This window comes from Eschrichtius robustus, chromosome 19 (assembly GCF_028021215.1).
Source record: "Eschrichtius robustus isolate mEscRob2 chromosome 19, mEscRob2.pri, whole genome shotgun sequence".
NCBI classification, from domain to species: domain Eukaryota; kingdom Metazoa; phylum Chordata; class Mammalia; order Artiodactyla; family Eschrichtiidae; genus Eschrichtius; species Eschrichtius robustus.
The window spans coordinates 13,001,600-13,019,617 of NC_090842.1; the positions used below are offsets into that span (position 1 = coordinate 13,001,600).

Genomic DNA, 18,018 nt, shown 5'->3' on the forward strand with positions numbered 1-18,018 from the left:
GACTCTTGGTACCAGGAGTGGGTGGGCTCCAGAAAGCAGGCGCTAGGACGGGATTCTGGAGTCAGACTGCGCTCTGCCGGCTGTGGCCGTGAGGACCCCTTCCCCCTTGGTAAGGGCAGCACCGCCCGCGGCACAAGGTAACAATGAAATCGTTAAAACTTCCACCCCTGACGAACTGGGATGGTAGTCTGGTGGGAGAGAATTCACTAGTGGGTTTTCCATATGTCAGGAGTTGGTGAAATACGGGGGGTGGAGGGAGAAACTGTAAGGCTGGTGAAACGGCGTAGCTGTTGCTAAGCACAATTCAGGCTTCAGAAAAAGAAAAGGAAAAGCTGAGAGTGATTCATAGACGATTAAAAGCTAGGCGTGAAGGCCAGAGAGCCTCCTTGGGAGCACAGAAAGAGCTGCCCAGCCTCCGCGGTTCCCTGGTGAGAAAGCTGAGCACAGGGTCCGGGGTGTAGTCTAGAGCGGCCAGGCTCCGAAGGTTAAACGTTCAACCTAGGCGGGTCTGCCAGGCCAGGGTCAGGGCCCTGCAGGACCCCAGGCTCCTCAGCATAGGCCCCACCTCCACTCCTGGAGGCGTGCTGGGTCTGACAAGAGAGGAAAGAAACTGTGTCCCAGGGGAGCTGCAGGACCTCGCCAGCAAGGCCAGATGAGCCCTGGATCAAGTGGGGTCAGAACATAAAATCAGATAAGGGAGAGATGATTGATTTGGGAGCCGTCTCCCAGGACACAGGATTTAACACCCTAGCCGGGTCCCCCAGGGATGGTGCCCACTTGCTGCCTGGATGGCTCCTAGAAGCCAGAAACCAGCCCTGGACCCCACCAAATGAGGGCCAGATGCCAGAATGACCAGGTCAGACGGTGGAAGAAGGGATTTAAGGCTGAGAGAAGCGGGCGTGGCAGGGTGGCCGTGCTGTGTAAAGCAGGACGCCCGGTGGCTGGCTTCCACGGGAAGGCCCGGAAGGCGCACCAGAGTAGGCAGGAATGTGCTGGAGGGAGGGGCACCAGCCTGGCTGAGAAGTTCACCCCCGGTGCCCTCTTTAGGCCAGCCTGGGCGGTAGGAGACGCTGCTACGAGAAACTGCCAGGAGGATGCAGTTCCCGTGATGGTGGCAGGGCGGGACGGGCAGCCGGGTCCTGGCCCGCAGGGTGATGGAGTTGGTTAGGAGGGCCTGGAAGCGCTGGGGCAGAATAGATGGACCGCTACCGGGGGTCCTGCTCAATCTGTGTGATCGAAAGGAATCAAGGACGGGCGACCAGCAGGCTGAGTGGCCTCAGTAAACAACTTGGCATTCTGCGGCTCCTCAAATTTGTCTCAGGCCTCCTTTGCCTCAACCAGAGGTAGATGCTTCCTCCTCCGAGGTCTCGCAAGCCTTGCATTCCCCCTGCTAGAAACTCATTGTGCTCCACTGGATTCACCTGGTTGCTAGACTGGACTGTGGGCTTTATGAGGCAGGAGCCGTTCCTCTCCTTACGCCACAAAGCAGTGCCCTTAATCACGAACGAGGGTTCCCAAAGCGGGTCTTCAGCCCAGCTGCGGCGGCATCACGTGGGGGTGGGCTGGCTCTTTACCTGGCCGTGCGACTGGCAACGTGTTTATGTGACATAGTTGTCTTTGAAGTGGATGTCTCGGCAATCAAGAGTTTATCAGGCACTTGCTTTAAAATTAAAAAAACCCAACCAAACAGGGACTTCCCTGGCAGTCCCGTGGTTAAGACTCCGCGCTGCCAGCACAGGGGACTTGAGTTCGATCCCTGGTCGGGGAACTAAGATCCCACATGCCTCACAGTGCGGCCAAAAGATTAAAACAAAACAAAACACCTCACTGTCCGGCGCTTACACTACAATCCAGCCTGTGATGCTGAGGCATCAGAGTCAGTGGTAAGGGCACTAACAGCCTGGGTAGCAGATAAGTTAGAAGTCAGGGGGAGGGCACATTGTAACCAACGAAGTACAGCTCTAAATCCTAAATGTACAAATCCTATAATAACATACAGTCTGCCATGTTGTTCGTAGCTATTGTCCCAAACTTAAAGCGTCCAGCCATGAAAATAGGTCAGTGATCTCGGGGACTCTGGGAATCCGTTCGAAGATTTGGGTAATATTTCAACATCTGGGCAAGTGAAGTGGTGAGGTCTCTGACGTGGTGGTGTGTCCCTGGGGTGTCATCTCCTCTGGTGCAAGAGGTATAGGCATCTCCAGCGGCGAACTTGGGCTGGGGCCCTGTCGTCTGAGATGGTGTCCTCTCCAGCGATGAGTCCGTCTCAGAGGTGAGGTGCTGTGGAGAGGCGGTCACCCCGGCAGTGGGCGACCTTCCCATGTGGCTGTCGGGTGGGGCACTGGTCATGGGCTGCTCGTAGGCCACCCTGATGTGACTCGGAGGTTTCCCTGAGGACTGAGCTGCCCATCTGCTGCTGTTCCTAGTGAACCAAACTGTGAGGGGCAACCCGGGGTCTTCAGGGGCACATTCAGCCACGGCACAGGCAGCTGCCCTTTCATCTCCCAAGGAGCTCATCCACAGCACATGAAGATCCTGCGCACATTTATATTCCGGGCTAGAGAGGATCTTAGGGATGCTATTTCCTGGGACCGATCCGTGAGGGCAGAGGAGAAACCATGAGCTCACAGTCCCCATAAGCAGAGGGGTTTTCTGTACAGGCAATAGCGGGGCCAGCTGGTAGCAATGTTCCATGTATAGGAATCCGGAGGTGAGTGTCATTCAGACACTGCTTCCAGAGGACCAGTTGCCTGTAATGGGATTCCATCCCTTGCCCCAGGCTGGGTGGCATAGTGGCCTGAGCCCTTCTCAGTAGGGCTCTCCAACACTCCCTGCTTCTCCACCCGGTGGTGCAATTGCAAGCGGGAGAGGTATGTTCCAGCATTGGATCTGCATGACGGTTGGCCCGAGGGGTCTACCAGTAACCCCATCACCCCGGCCAGTGCAAAGTCATAAGAATAGTCACAGCCACGTAGAGCACTGATGCTTGATGAGCTTGGGTGGGCGGGGTGGAGGTTCCTGTGGCTGAGCTATTTGTATGTTGATGAACGGCTGAGTGGTGACGCCTGGGGAGAAAGCTGTGGGTTGTGGGTTACGGCGTCTAGCATGGGGGTACGGCCACGACTTGTAGCTTTCTCACCATATTCTCGTCTCCAAGTTTGGCTCAAATCTACCGAGCAGAGTTTCTTTCCCTCTTTCAGACACCCAAACTGTGCCAGGGATTGGTCCTCAGGCAATGAGTTCTACTTCCTGTGAATTAGTAGGAGATCTCATTTCATTTGCCAGCCCTTGCAGCCTCTATAAACAGGGAGAGAGACCGGCATGGAGGTGACCCCTCCATTGTCAGGGCTTTAGAAGAAATGATTTCACACTAACTTGCTGGGCTTCTGGCCTGGGGGACACGCACTGATGAGGGGTCACATTGGACTATATGCCCTCGATCAGGTCACCAGCGTGAAGCAAATGATGAAATGATGGAAAAACCATAGCGGAAGGGGGGAGTGGAGTCAGAGGACAGAATAAAAAGGACACTGTCTTGGAGGGTGAAAGCTTGAGGATTGCCAGAGATGACTGAAAGTGGAACTTCGGGGTTGGGGGTGGATAGTAATTGTTATGTGGGATAAGAAGGCCCAGGGGGTGAGAATCAAGCAAGATGGGGTCCTAGCTTGATCCATTTCAGGGACCGCTTGCTTGACAGCAAAGTAAGGAGAGGCTCTTTAAGGAGGCCATTCTGGGAATTCCCTGGCGGTCCAGTGGTTAGGGCTCGGTGCTTCACTGCTGGCCCGGATTCAATCCCTGGTCGGGGAACTAAGATCCTCAAAGCTGCTCAGCATGGCTCAGCATGGCCAAAAAAGAAAGAAAATACGCTGTTCTCATGCTTGGTGAGGCCAGCAAAGTGGGTGCCCGGATCAGAGTCAATAACGTCTAGTGATGCAAAGGGCACAAGACAAATGTAGTCAGGAAAGGCCTGTTTGAGGAGGAACCCCGGGCGGGGGTCGAGCAGAGGGGTCCCGCGTGTCAGCAGCGATGAGTGTGGCGGCAGGAGGGGGCAGCGGCCGAGGAAATCAATCTGCCCCAGGGAGTGGTGGGTCTCCCGGGGAACATGTCCCCATCCTCCATGATGGGAACAGAATAGAACTGGTGAGTAGGTTGACGACTACTGAGGATGCTCCCTGGACCCGCTGTATGTCCTCAATGAGTTCTATGATATTAGGAGTCGAAGCCTTAATCGGGGAGAACCTGAGCATTGAGGTTTCCATTGTCAATGGTGAGGCGCCATCATTAGCGGCTGGCTTAAGTACCAGCCACATGGGGCTATTGCAAAGGAGACTGTGGGCCTAAAGACTCTCAGCTGAAGCGTATCTTTATGTATGTATGTATGTATTTATTTATTTAAAATTTATTTTTATTTTTGGCTGTGTTGGGTCTTCGTTGCTGCGCGCGGGCTTTCTCTAGTTGCGGCGAGTGGGGGCTACTCTTCGTTGTGGTGCGTGGGCTTCTCATTGAGGTGGCTTCTCTTGTTGCAGAGCACGGGCTCTAGGCGCGCAGGCTTCAGTAGTTGTGGCACGCAGGCTCAGTTGTGGCACATGGGCTTAGTTGCTCCGCGGCACGTGGGATCTTTCTGGACCAGGGATCGAACCCGTGTGGCCTGCATTGGCAGGCGGATTCTTAACCACTGCGCCACCAGGGATGTCCTATGTATGTATGTATGTATGTATTTATTTATTTTTAAAATTTATTTATTATTTATTTATTATTTATTTTTGGCTGTGTTGGGTCTTCGTTTCTGTGCGAGGGCTTTCTCTAGTTGCGGCAAGCGGGGGCCACTCCTCATCGCGATGCGTGGGCCTCTCACTGTCACGGCCTCTCTTGTTGCGGAGCACAGGCTCCAGACGCGCAGGCTCAGTAGTTGTGGCTCACGGGCCTAGTTGCTCCGCGGCACGCGGGATCCTCCCAGACCAGGGCTCGAACCCGTGTCCCCTGCATTGGCAGGCAGACTCTCAACCACTGCGCCACCAGGGAAGCCCTGTCCTATGTATTTATTTTAAAATATTTGTTTATTTGGCTGTGTCGGGTCTTAGTTGAGGCATGCAGGATCTTCATTGCAGCGTGCGGGATCTTTAGTTGCAGCATGCGAATTCTTAGTTGCTGCATGTGGGATCTAGTTCCCTGACCAGGGATCGGACCCAGACCCCCTGCATTGGGAGCTCGGAGTCTTAGCCACTGGACCACCAGGGAAGTCCCTCAAGCATATCTTTAATGATAGGACATGGGCCTTCAGTGCCCTGTTTAAATCAGTATTGGGGAATGTTTACCATCTTGACCCGGAGAAAGAGTCACCGGTGTCCAATTGGCGAGTCCTACCAGAAAAGCCAAGAGCTTGGGCTTAGTCCATGGGGCATGGTGTTGTGTCAATGGATCCATGCCTGCAGTAGGAGAAGAAAGAACCAGGGGGGCACCACCAGAGGTAGCTAGCTGTTTGAGATGAATGGTCCCAATAGTTACATCCGAATGGGTTTTTACACCTTTGATTGATTTATAGGCAAAGGACTTCCTTTTAGGGAATTTAGAGGAATTGCCTCAAATGACAGTGACTTGGGCCCCAAAGGACTAAAGTTTTATTGTCCCAAATGGACCCCCCGAGTGGTATAAGGGTGATTGTCCTCAGGAGGTGGGATGGGCCTCAGGGAGCTGCCGGTTTTCTAGGGTAGGGGCTTAGGTGGCTGCCAGGACTGGAGGTTAGGGAAGGGGGCAGAGGGAGTATCGGGGACAGGCTCGGGGTCAGAAGGTGGCTGTGTGGCAGGAAGGTGGACGGCAGAGGGAGGCTGTAGCTGGAGAATGCAGGTTTCAGGGCCTGGAGTTTAGAGACTGGCTACCCAGAGGTCAAGTGGCCAGGACCCCTGAGTTTTTGGAACTCCCAGTAGAGGCTTGCCTAAGTATTCCCATAAGGCTTCCCTAAGTAGTCCCATAAGTATTCCCATAAGAGGCAACTTATTGTCTGAGTCGGGGGTTTGTTGAAGAGGGAGTGGGGAATCTCTTTTGTTGAGGGAAATTTGTTCAAGGGAGACCCTTCCAGGGCAACTGGAGTAGAGGGCCGTGAGTCTGTAACCTAAAACAGTAAAACAGCCTAGCAAAATTGGTTTATTTGAGAACAGCAAAGAATTGCAATTGGGGACATGCGACTATGGCAAACCACATGGAAGGCCAGTAAAACAAAGGAGAGGACCCTCCTTCCTAGGGAAGGGGAAGTTGGGAGGGGCTATTATAAACCAAAGTCCATTGGGGCAAACTGGGAGTTTGAAGTATAGGGGCTTTTCACGGTTGAGTGGTGACAGCCTCTCATTGGCTGAGTTGCTGCCAGGCAAGGAGAAAATCTTCCTCCTGCTGGAGATGGTGCTGTCACTTCCAGTGGGAGATGCCAAGTAAGGGTCTTCCTGTCAAGGCCTGTGTTGATGGCGGAGTGGTATGTGGGGGAGAGCTCCCTCTTCTGGCCTCTTGGCTCCATTTTAGTGAGGTTCCCCCGAATTAATTTTCACAAGTCTGAAGTATCTGGGCTTCTGGGTGGGAATGTCCTCCATGTCTAGCAGCCACGTCAGTGCCCTCCAGTGCCTTTTGGATGGTTTCAGCAGCCCCAATAAAATGTAGTCCTGCCACCCTGTAACAAGGGGGAGTGCCCCGTAAAAAGAATTCTCTGGACTCAGGGTCAAATTGGGCGTCTTCAAGGTTGGAAATGAAGGGGTCATTTGGGTCACTATGGCCATGGAAATAATAAACCCATTTGTGATATTGTGACTTATAATAAGAAACAAATATTTGCTCTTCATCGCGATTTCTAGCACAGAGTTCCTAAGACTCTTAGAATTTCTGAAGTGATGAGAGTCATAAAGGTGTCTTTTTTATGTTAATGAGGTGACTTTTGGAACTCACCTAAGGTTGGGAGCTGGTTGCTGGAGAAGCCAATCATGTGATTAGAGGGATCTGACCTCCAGGGAGGTTGAATCAATCATGCCTATGTAATGAAGCACCCATAAAACCCCAAAAGGATGGGGTTTGGAGAGCTTCTGGGCTGGTGAACACGTGGAGATTCAGGGGGAGTGATACACCTAGAGAGGGCGTGTATACTCTGTGCCCTTCCCCATACCTTGCCCTGTGCACCGCTTCCATCTGGCTGTTCCTGAGTTATATTCATTCATTCACTCATTCATTTATTTATGTTTGGCTGCGTTGGGTCTTTGTTGCTGCGCACAGGCTTTCTCTAGGTGCGGCGAGTGGGGGCTACTCTTCGTTGCGGTGCGCGGGCTTCTCATTGCGGTGGCTTCTCTTGTTATGGAGCACAGGCTCTAGGAGTGCAGGCTTCAGTAGTTGTGTCTCACGGGCTTAAGAGTGCAGGCTCAGTAGTTGTGGCGCACGGGCTTAGTTGGTCCGCGGCATGTGGGATCTACCTGCACCAGGGCTTGAACCTGTGTCCCCTGCATTGGCAGATGGATTCTTAACCACTGTGCCACCAGGGAAACCCGGCAGGCGGATTCTTAACTACTGTGCCACCAGAGAAGTCCCCTGAGTTATATTCTTTTTTTTAAAAATTTATTTTATTAAAGTGTAGTTGATTTACAATGATGTGTTAATTTCTACTGTATAGCCAAGTGATTCTGTTATACATATTTATATATATATATATATACACACATTCTTGTTCATACTCTTTTTCATTATGGTTTATCACAGGATATTGAATATAGTTCCCTGTGCTATGCAGTAGGACCTTGTTTATGTATTCTCTATATAATGGTTTGCATCTGCTAATCCCAAACTCCCAGTCCATCCCTCCCCCTACCCCCTTGGCAACCACAAGTCTGTTCTCTGTGTCTGTGATTCTGCTTCTGTTTAGTAGATAAGTTCATTTGTGTCATATTTTAGATATCACGTATAAGTGATATCATTTGGTATTTGTCTTTCTCTTTCTGACTGACTTCAGAAAGTAATCTCTAGGTCCATCTACATTGCTGTAAATGGCATTATTTCATTCTTTTTTATGGCTGAGTAATATTCCATTGTATATATGTACCACATCTTCTTGATCCGTTCATCTGTCAATGGACATTTAGGTTGTTTCCATGTCTTGGCTATTGTAAATAGTGCTGCAATGAACATTGGGGTGCATGTATCTTTTTGAAGTATGGTTTTCTCTGGATATATGCCCAAGAGTGAGATTGCTGGATCATATGGCAACTATAGTTTTAGTTTTTTGAGGAACCTCCGTACTGTTCTCCATAGTGGCTGCACCAATTTACATTCCCACCAACAGTGTAGGAGGGTTCCCTTTTCTCTACACCCTCTCCAGCATTTGTTATTTGTAGACTTTTTGATGATGGCCATTCTGACCCACGTGAGGTGGTACCTCATTGTAGTTTTGATTTGCATTTCTCTAATAATTTGTGATGTTGAGCATCTTTTCATGTGCCTGTTGGCTATATGTAAGTCTCCTTTGGAGAAATGTCTATTTAGGTCTTCTGTCCATTTTTTGATTGGGTTGTTTGTTTTTGATACTGAGCTGTATGAACTGTATGAGCTCTTTGTATATTTTGGAAATTAAGTCCTTGTTGATCACATCATTTGTAAATATTTTCTCCCATTCTGTGGGTTGTCTTTTCATTTTGTTTACAGTTTCCTTTGCTGTATAAAAGCTTGTAAGTTTAACTAGGTCCCATTTGTTCATTTTTGCTTTTATTTCTATTGCCTTGAGAGACTGACCTAAGAAAACATTGCTACGATTTATGTCAGAAAATGTTTTGCCTATGTTCTTTTCTAGAAGTTTTATAGTATCCAGTCTTACATGTAAGTCTTTAAGCCATTTCGAGTTTATTTTTGTGTATGATGTGAGGGAGTGTTCTAACTTCATTGATTTACATGTGGCTGTCCAGCTTTCCCAACAGCACTTGCTGAAGAGACTGTCTTTTCTCCATTATGTATTCTTGCCTCCTTTGTTGCAGATTAATTGACTGTAGGTGTGTGGGTTTGTTTCTGGGCTCTCAACTGACTACTGTTCTGTTCCACTTGACTTACATTCTTATATAATAAATCCAGTGAGTAAAAATGAGTTTCCGGAGTTCTGTGAGCCACTCTAGCAAATTAATTGAATCCAAGGAGGGGGTCGTGGGAACCTCTGATTTATAGCTGGTTGGTCAGAAGCACAGGTAACAACGTGGACCTGTGACTGGAGTGTGAAATGAGTCGGGGTGCTGTCTGGTAGGACTGAACCCTTAAACTGCAGAATCTGAGGCTACCTCTGCTACCAAACTCGGGTCCAGCTGCCTCACTGCTTGAAAATCAGTACTCAAGAAGCACGTGTTGGGAGAAATGGAAAATGTTCCTTTTCCTAATGTTCCTAATCAGAAAGCTAGCATTCTGGGGAAGAAGGCAGACTTGTGTCCCAAATCTAACTCTGAAGATTATGCTTGGCCATAGAAGTTTGTTGTTTTGTTTTGTCTTTAACAGGTATAATAGGTAAAAATCTTTATTTACTGATTTAAATTCTCTTAAAATATAAAAAATAGGATGGTTTCCTGAATTACAGCTTTTGGCAGTAAGTAAAGGTCAACACAAAGAACAATAAGCCCAAACTTTCTGTAGCAACTTTTATTTTCCCCTAAAAAGAGAGTCCATTTTCATACAGAGACATTCATTTAGATGAGACACACATTAGGTTTTTTTCTAAAGTGCCAAAACTCACATAATTCCTGTAACTGCAGATGAGAATTATAACGAGAAGCATGCATTAACTTAAAAATACTCCAGGTGATGGCAAATCCTGAAGAGTTCCTGGTTTCTGTGACAGGGGAAGAATTCGACTAGTACATACTTGAACTAAAATCCAGGCAAAAATGCTCTAAAACTTCATCTACTGGTTTGTAATTCATTAACATATTGTAAGACTGTTATTCAGATCCAGTTATGTGGTAATAAGACCTGAGAGTGTTTTGTAAAAGTTTGTTTTAAAAATCCCTAGATAAACTTAATTTGCTAATTTTCCATTCTATTATCTATATTTTTCTTTTTTTCATCTGTCTCCTTTTCTTTCCACAAATTCCCAAGGACAATCCCTAAAAAAAATTTTTAGTCCTATTGTTCTGTTGGAGGTGAATTTATCCCAACAATCCTCAGGTCTGTGGATGTCCAGAGTGTAAATCTGGTGAGCCAGATGGGCTCCTGCTGCAGCAGCCGGAGCAGCGTAGTAGGGCACAGTCTGACCGTCGTTCACGCCCACCAGGCTCAGTGCCCCCAGCATTGCCACACTGAAGCCACCGAGCCACTGCTTGGTATCTTCACGGAACAGCACTGCCGTGGACTTCAGCACGATCCAGGGCATCATCTGTCTCGTCCTGACGAGCATAGATAGTATCGTATATGAGTCCACGTAATTCCAGAAAAATAAAGAGGGAGGCAAACAGATGGATCACAGGAGCCCTTGGTAGCAGACCATCCAAGTAATGCTCCCCAATTAAAAGTCAACCCCAAGGCTAATTGAGGCCAGTATGTAATTCTCTTCATTAGCAGGTAGGTGATGACGAGAAGTAGGGTTGCTGCTCCAAGAGCTGCAGTGATTCAGACACAGAAGAACACCTAGTGCCAAGTTCAGCTGGCCCCGGAGAAAAAGGATTGCAAAGTTGAAATGTCTCCAGCAGCTCTTGGGTGACTTGCTGCTCTTGTAACCTTTTTATCATCGTCCTGGTCTCACATGTCATTCATAGTACAGCCTGCTCCACGCAGCAGAACAGCTCCAGTGCCAAAGAGGGATAACATGGACCAATCCGTAAAACAACCTGGTTGAAATGCCAAACCAGTGCGCCAAGTACATGGCAGTTCCCGCAGCCAGGCTCCGATGGGCTTGTCCAACCGCATGAGGCACAGGTAGGGCTGCAGATGGGGCGCCGAATTCACGATCCCCGCCGCCGACAGGCCCAGCCGACGCCCGCCCGGCCCCAGCCCCACCGAGGGCCGCCAGTCTCCCGTGTGGAGCTCGCGGGCCGCGTGCGCCAAGGCCAGGGAGCGCCGTGTGAGCCCCATAGCCACGCCTGCGTCCTGGCCCGCGAGCCCCACGCCTCCCGCGCCCAGCATCGGCCATGGAAGTTTTTAAAGGGAAAAGGGGAAGTGGTCTCAGTTACTCATTGAAATAGGGGATCAGACTTGTCACCATCTCCCACTGCATGCAGGCTTGTCGACCTTTCTTTAGATGCTGTCGTGTTCACACAGTTTGTTTGAGAGATTACTGAAGGGGCAGCTAGGGAGGAGATCTGGTCATCTGTTAATTACTTATTCTTCCTTTCTACTTCTTTGATCTATGGAAAGAACCAACAGGTTAGGCATGGTATTGTGTGATCAAAAGTTAGGAAAGGGGCTTCCCTGGTGGCGCAGTGGTTGAGAGTCTGCCTGCTAGTGCGGGGGACGCAGGTTCGGGCCCTGGTCTGGGAGGATCCCACATGCCGCGGAGCAACTGGGCCCATGAGCCACAATTACTGAGCCTGCGCGTCTGGAGCCTGTGCTCCGCAACAAGAGAGGCCACGATAGTGAGAGGCCCGCGCACAGCGATGAAGGGTAGCCCCCGCTTGCTGCAACTAGAGAAAGCCCTAGCATAGAAACGAAGACCCAACATAGCAATCAATCAATCAATCAATAAATCTTTAAAAAAAAAAAAAAGTTAGGAAAGATGGTGGCACAGTGGTTAAGAATCCTCCTGCCAATGCAGAGGACACGGGTTCCAGCCCTGGTCCGGGAAGATCCCACATGCCGCAGAGCAGCTAAGCCCGTGCGCCACAACTACTGAGCCCGCGAGCCACAGCTACTGAGCCCGTGTGCCTAGAGTCCACGCTCTGCAACAATAGAAGCCACCTCAATGAGAAGCCCGTGCACCGCAACGAAGAGTAGCCCCCGTTCACCACAACTAGATAAAGCCCACGTGTAGCAATGAAGATGCAACGCAGCCAAAAATAAAAATAAATTTATTTAAAAAAAAAAAGTTAGGAAAGGTGTGCTTGGGCCGGAGATGAGTAGAGCATGGGGGTGCCTGGCTTAAGGTTAGTTAGACTATAGCTTCGCTAAAGTGACAAGACAAAAGGGGCCTCCTGCGGAGAGCTGTTTACTGCCAAGAGCTCTTTCCTGCCAAAAGCTGCTTACATCTCCAGGTAGATGGCCTCAGAATTGAGTTGTTTGGTGTGGGGGAAATCTCCTCACACATACAATGAAAATTGGGTTCAAACTCAGGGACAGCCAGGGGCCTGCAACCAGAGACCCTGGGACCTGGATCCACCCACCAGCGATCCAGCGCTAGCCCCAGGACCCCCTGGGCCTCAGCCCCACCCACCAGTGGGCCGACACCAGCTCTGGGACCCCTGGACCCTGCAGCCAGAGATCCCAGGACCTGACTCTGCATGCTGGTGGGCTGGCACTGGCCCCAGGACTTGGTTTCACCCACCGGTGGGTGGGCACCAGCCCCAGGATCACTGCAGCTCTGCCGCTGGCCTTGTCAGGACCCAGCTAACACACCAGCCCCAGGGCTCCTTGGGCCCCAGCTGTGCCCATCAGCAAGCCAACACCAGCTCTGAGACACCTTGCACCCCTCAGCCAGCCACTCCAGTTTCCAGCCCCACTCACCAGTGGGCCAAGTCCAGCTTTGGGACATCCCGGAACCTGCAGCCAGCCATGTCGGGAACTGACCCTAACCGCCAGCAGGCTGACAATAGACCTGGGAGCCCCAGCCCCACAGCTACTCACCCTAGAACCCCATTCTGCCCACCAGTGGGCCAGCAGTAGCCCTGGGACCCCCTCCCCCAGGCTTCCACCGCCAGCTGCCTGTGCCCCGGCCCCAGGAACCATGGCTGGCAGCCTCCGCACAATGAGGACCTGGCAACCAAGTGGACCAGGGGCCAGCCGCACCTACCAGACCACCCACATAGTCAACCCACCGCAACAGAAGGACCCACGCAGCCCTCATGGACATAGGGGCACCCCTAGAGCACATAACTCTGGTGCCCAGAGGGGAGTGTGCTGCTGGGAGGCTTAGGACATCTCTTACAAAAGGCCACATCTCCAAGGTCAGGAAATATTACCAATGTACCAGATACACAGAAATAAAAGCAGCAAAATTAGGCAAAATGATGTGACAAGAGGAACATGTTCCAAACAAAGAAACAGGATAAAACCCCAGAAGAAGAACTAAGTAAAGTGGAGCTAGGCAATCTACCCAATAAAGAGTTCAAGGTAGGGCTTCCCTGGTGGCGCAGTGGTTAAGAATCTGCCTGCCAATGCAGGGGACATGGGTTCGAGCCCTGGTCCAGGAAGATCCCACATGCCGCGGAGCAACTAAGCCCATGTGCCCCAACTACTGAGCCTGCGCTCTAGAGCCCCCGAGCGACAACCACTGAGCCCACGTGCCACAACTACTGAAGCCCGCGTGCCTAGAGCCCGTGCTCCACAACAAGAGAAGCCACTGCAATGAAAAGCCTGCGCATCGCAACGAAGAGTAGCCCCCGCTCGATGCAACTAGAGAAAGCCCGCGTGCAGCAATGAAGACCCAATGCAGCCAAAAAAAAAAAGTTCAAGGTAAGGATCGTAAAGATGATCAAAGAACTCGAGAGATGAATGGATGAAAACAGTGAAAAGTTTAACAAAGAGTTAAACAAAGAGCCTTTATAAAGAAGAACCAAACAGAGCTAAAGAATATAATAACTGAAATAAAAAATACACTAGAAGGAATCAAAAGTAGATTAGATGACAGAGGAACAGATCAGTGAGCTGGAAGACAGTAATGGAAATCACTGAAGCTGAACAGAAGAAAGGAAAAATAAAAAGAAGTGAGGACAGTTTAAGAGAATTTGGGACAACATCAAGCATGCTAAAATTCACATGACTGAGATCCCAGAAAGAGAAGAGAGAGAAAGGGACCGAGAATGTGTTTGAAGATAGAGTAACTGAAAACTTCCCTAACCTGGGAAAGGAAACAGACATTCAGGTCCAAGAAGTACAGAGAGTCCCAAACAGAATCAACCCAAGGAGAATCACATCAAGACACACTGTAATTAAAATGGCAAAAATTAAAGACAGAGAATCTTAAAAGCAGCAAGGGAAAAGCAACAAGTTATGTACAAGGGAGCTCCCAGAAGGCTATCAGCTGACTTTCCAGCTGATTGGAGGCAAGAAAAAGGTGAAGTACTGGCTGCTCTGTACAGGCATATCTGAGTTACATGCTTCTTCAGGGGTGCATGTTCAGAAAATGGTGGTGTTAGCATGATCCAAGGGTAGAGATTTTGGCCCTGACATCAAAAAGTCATCCATTGGACACTTGTGCAGGCCCAGCAGGAGGGTCCATGGTGCCAGTCAGTTTGAACTTGGCAAGACTAACTACATGTTCCTTAAAAACAAACTAAGTAACCGTTACTATGGTGACACTTGTGTCACAGGTGTTATCTGTTGGGGGTGGTTAAAGGAGTCTTACCATAAGCTATGTGTCTAAGCTATGTGAAGCTTGGAGGGTATACAATTTGCTGGAACAATTAAGACAAGCTTGACTGGTGAGGGCAGGTTATGGGATGTTACTAAGCAAGTTAGAGTTTAAGGGATCTAACTCTTGACTGCCCTCGGTTTCAACCTCACTGTGGTAGACATTTTCATATGAAATGCTGGTGGACTGGATACTTATTAATAACTAAATGGGATTCTAGTAATGTGCCAGTATCTTTTGACTTTTAAGATTGTTTTGTGATAAAGGATTCATGTTTGAAGACCAAGGGGTGGACTGTGTGAAAGGAAAAGCAAAATGGAGTTGCCATTGCTAAGAGAGCCTGGAGGCCACTAAGGAAGTGTGACTTATACACATCTCAGCCTGGATGGAATCTGACCTTTTGACTACTTACTGTCCTAATGGAGTCATTCAGAACATCTGCCAGAAACTCAAGATACTTATCAGACCCTTACCCTAAAATAACTCATGATAGCCTATCTACTTATTGGACCCGACCCTAAAATAATTTGTGATTCCTTAAGGACAAATGTTTTCCAACTTGTGTCAGAGTTGATCACAATTCTTGCCAGGCAACTTTTTACCTTGTGGCTTTTTGCCTCTATAAGCCGTGACTCTTCCTGGAAACACTCTTTTGGTTTTACTTGAATCTGTGTCTCCTGAATTGCAATTCTTACAACGCCCAGTAAACTCGTTTCTTATTTGCAGCCTCCTGCACTATTTCTTGGTTGACAACTGTGAAACTGTGATTTATAATAAGAAATAAATATTTGATCCTCATCCCCATTTCTGACACAGAGCTCCTAAGACTTTTTTGTTGTTCTTGTTGTTTTTTAAAAAATTGAAGCGTAGTTGATTTAGTGATACAATATCATGTTAGTTTCAGTTGTACAGCACAGTGATTATATATATATATATACTTCTTCAGATTCTCTTCCCTTATAGGTTATTACAAAATATTGAGTATAGCTCCCTGTGCTATACAGTAGGTCCTTGTTGGTTATTTTATTTTATTTTAATTATGTTTTTGCAGTTCTGTAACTTTATTTGACAATCAGCAGTTAGTGCTCATCCACATTACCTGTAGATTTTTCAAAGTGGTGACAGGAACATAGGTAACCAACCTATAGAGCTTGTTTGGTGAATCTTCATCTTCATTACGTTTTCTGAACAAAAATATGGAACACTTTACAAATTTGTGGGTCTTCCTTGTGCAGGGGCCATGCTAATCTTCTCTGTATCGTTCCAGTTTTAGTATATGTGCTGCCGAAGCGAGCACTCTGCTTTATATAGAGCAGTGTGTATATGTTAATCCCAACCTCCTAATTTATCCCTCCACCCCACCTCCCTTTCCCCTTTGGTAACCATAAGATTGTTTTCCATGTCTGTGCGTCTCTGTTTTGGAAATAAGTTCATTTGTATTTTTTTCTTTTTTTTTTTAGATTCCACATATAAGTGATATCATATATATATATATATTTTAACATCTTTATTGGAGTATAATTGCTTTAAAATAGTGTGTTAGTTTCTGCTTTATAACAAAGTGAATCAGCTATACAGATATACATATATCCCCATATCTCCTCCCTCTTGCGTCTCCCTCCCACCCTCTCTATCCCACCCCTCTAGGTGGTCACAAAGCACTGAGCTGATCTCCCTGTGCTATGCGACTGCTTCCCACTAGCTATCTGTTTTACATTTGGTAGTATATATAAGTCCATGCCACTCTCTCACTTCGTCCCAGCTTACCCTTACCCCTCCCCAGTCTTCAAGTCCATTCTCTACGTCTACGTCTTTATTCCTGTCCTGCCCCTAAGTTCTTTTTTTTTTAATATTTATTTATTTATTTATGGCTGTGTTGGGTCTTCGTTTCTGTGCGAGGGCTTTCTCTAGTTGCGGCAAGCGGGGGCCACTCTTCATCGCGGTGCGCGGGCCTCTCACTGTCGCGGCCTCTCTTGTTGCGGAGCACAGGCTCCAGACGCGCAGGCTCAGTAGTTGTGGCTCACGGGCCTAGTTGCTCCGCGGCATGTGGGATCTTCCCAGACCAGGGCTCGAACCCGCATCCCCTGCATTGGCAGGCAGATTCTCAACCACTGCGCCACCAGGGAAGCCCCCCCTAAGTTCTTGATAACCCTTTTTTTTTCTTTTTTTAGATTCCATATATATGTGTTAGCATACAGTATTTGTTTTTCTCTTTCTGACTTACTTCACTCTGTATGACAGACTCTAGGTCCATCCACCTCACTACAGATAACTCAATTTCATTTCTTTTTATGGCAGAGTAATATTCCATTGTATATATGTGCCACATCTTCTTTATCCATTCATCTGTGGATGGACACTTAGGTTGCTTCCATGTCCTGGCTATTGTAAATAGAGCTGCAGTGAACATTGTGGTACATGATTCTTTTTGAATTATGGTTTTCTCAGGGTATATGCCCAGTGTTGGGATTGCTGGGTCGTATGGTAGTTCTGTTTTTAGTTTTTTAAGGAACCTCCGTACTGTTCTCCATAGTGGCTGTATCAATTTACATTCCCACCAACAGTGCAAGAGTGTTCCCTTTTCTTCACACCCTCTCCAGCATTTATTGTTTGTAGATTTTTTGATGATGGCCATTCTGACCGGTGTGAGGTGAAACCTCATTATAGTTTTGGTTTGCATTTCTCTAATGATTAGTGATGTTGAGCATCCTTTCACATGTTTGTTGGCAGTCTGTATATCTTCTTTGGAGAAATGTCTGTTTAGGTCTCCTGCCCATTTTTGGATTGGGTTTTTTGTTTTTTTGATATTGAGCTGCATGAGTTGCTTGTATATTTCGGAGATTAATCCTTTGTCAGTTGCTTCGTTTGCAAATATTTTCTCCCATTCTGAGGTTTTCGTCTTGTTATTGGTTTCCTTTGCTGTACAAAAGCTTTTAAGTTTCATTAGGTCCCATTTGTTTATTTTTGTTTTTATTTCCATTTCTCTAGGAGATGGGTCAAAAAGGATCTTGCTGTGATTTATGTCACAGAGTGTTCTGCCTATGTTTTCCTCTAAGAGTTTGATAGTGTCTGGCCTTACATTTAGGTCTTTAATCCATTTTGAGTTTATTTTTGAGTATGGTGTTAGGGAGTGTTCTAATTTCATTCTTTTACATGTAGCTGTCCAGTTTTCCCAGCACCACTTATTGAAGAGGCTGTCTTTTCTCCATTGTATATCCTTGCTTCCTTTATCAAAAATAAGGTGACCATATGTGCGTGGGTTTATCTCTGGGCTTTCTATCCATTGATCTATATTTCTGTTTTTGTGCCAGTGCCATACTGTCTTGATTACTGTAGCTCTGTAGTACAGTTTGAAGTAGGGAAGCCTGATTCCTCCAGCCTCGTTTTTCTTTCTCAAGATTGCTTTGGCTATTCGGGATCTTTTGTGTTTCCATACAAATTGTGAAATTTTTTGTTCTAGTTCTGTGAAAAATGCCATTGGTAGTTTGATAGGGATTGCATTGAATCTGTAGATTGCTTCGGGT

At 47.9% G+C, this 18,018-nt stretch overlaps 1 non-coding gene and 1 pseudogene across 1 annotated transcript; both read right to left on the bottom strand.

Moving 5' to 3' along the window:
* Positions 1 to 10,020: 10,020 nt before the first annotated feature.
* LOC137753705 (4-hydroxybenzoate polyprenyltransferase, mitochondrial pseudogene) lies at positions 10,021 to 10,548 on the bottom strand (annotated as a pseudogene).
* A 5,136-nt stretch (positions 10,549 to 15,684) lies between these two features.
* LOC137754003 (U6 spliceosomal RNA) lies at positions 15,685 to 15,791 on the bottom strand. The gene has a single exon (XR_011071682.1). It is a non-coding gene; the product is annotated as a U6 spliceosomal RNA (small nuclear RNA).
* Positions 15,792 to 18,018: the final 2,227 nt, after the last annotated feature.